Source organism: Pinus tabuliformis, chromosome 6 (assembly GCF_031772625.1).
Source record: "Pinus tabuliformis cultivar Carrire ecotype Pingquan chromosome 6, CPIR1, whole genome shotgun sequence".
Lineage (NCBI taxonomy): Eukaryota > Viridiplantae > Streptophyta > Pinopsida > Pinales > Pinaceae > Pinus > Pinus tabuliformis.
The window spans coordinates 387,439,763-387,441,460 of record NC_142292.1 but is presented as its reverse complement, the minus strand read 5'-3'; positions in this window follow the sequence as shown (position 1 = coordinate 387,441,460).

The following is a 1,698-nucleotide window of genomic DNA, read 5'->3' as shown; positions in this document are numbered from 1 at the left end:
TCCCAGAGTATTCTTTTGCGTTCATGTGTGATTGATTTCTCATTCTCAGTTATATGTGTTCTATTTGATCTTGCTCAAAATCGATTAAGCTTCCGCAAGTCTGTTGTAGAAGTAGATCTTGTATTTTTCTTAAGTATATTGCATAATCTGTTGATCTACAGTGGGAAATTCTACATGGTATTGGAGCAAAGGTGATCAAAGTGAAGAAAAATATACAAATAAGGGAGAAGTTTCAAGTTTCAAGTTCCTGATTATAGAATTTGAATTTGAGTATGCCCTTGATGGCAGTTCGAATTATATGGCTTGGAAGGATCGCATGGAAGCGGTATTAGATGTCAATGGTCTAAAGGACTTAATTGATCAAGAAGTCCCCAAGCCAGTAGCAACTAATGCCCAAGAATTGGCGGAATGGAAGAAATGTGTGGCTAGAGCGAGGATAATCCTCTTGGAGGGAGTTCGAGACCACATTGTCTCGAGCCTCCATGGGAAGGAGACACTATTTTCAATGTGTAAAACATTGAAGGATCTATATCAGAACAACAACGATCAGAGGAAGCTAGTGTTGAAAGACAAGCTTTCAAAAATCAAGTGTGAAAAGGGCAACATGATCTCTACATATCTAAACAAGCTCACCACCTGCAGGGATGAGCTTGGAAGTGTAGGGTGATAAGCCTCATAAATGGGTAATTATATGGGCTCAGTTTACCTCCTAACCTAGTCAAATCAACCATTCTCTTAGCTTCTTGTATGATTTTCTGATTATATTTATGCTTATAGAGTGAGTTGAGTTAGTTATTGTGCCATGTGGTCTAACATGTATTTAATGTAGATTATTGATGAGTTTCGAGGTCAAAGTCAAGGATCCAGTGGACAAATGGCAGCAATAACTCGAAGTGGAAAAAGGAGAGGAATTATAGGAGGGAATCCCCCTCATTTATTACTCCTCACTTCAAATTCCCCTTCATTCATCTCGGAGTACAAGCAGCCGAATCATGCACTAGAAGGCAGCCGAGCAAGTGGAGGATGACTGATGATTATCTCGAGTTTTGGGAGCCAAGCCTCCCTGATTTTAAGGAAGCTATTGGTAGCTTCATTTGTATAAGTAGAGGGGCCTAGGGCCTCACTAGGGTCATATTTTTGTTGGATTTTTTCTTATGTAAACTCTGCTCAAATTTTGAGCTTATTATTTTGTGACAGTTTCATGTAATCTTGCTATTGTTTTGAAAATAAAGATGGAATCCTTTTTGAGCTAACACTAAGTTACCAGGGTTGAAGCTCTTGGGTTAGGTCCCAATCTAGGCAACCAAGCTGCTCTTTACTTGTATTTTTATGTTTTATTTCAGTTTGTAGATTAGGTTGATGTTAGATGTATTTCTTTTATGGTTAAGAATAGGTTGCTTTTGATGATTCAATAGTTTTCTTCCATTTGTACTTTCTATAGCAGGTTAAACAGTGATCAGCAAAGACTCAAAAGGCTAGCAATAGTTCCTTGGCCTATCTTCCTCCATTTGGGACCATGATTTGAGGCAAAGACCCTCTTGCTGCCCCAAAAACATAGATTTTTCTCCTTCATAGGACTTCTAGTGTTTGCAGCTTTTTAGTAGGTTAATAGTCCAAATTTTCTTTGCTTTAGATCTTATTCATCATGCTCACTTCTTGATTTGAAATATTTTTCTTTCATGCTTTCCTTTCCTACAA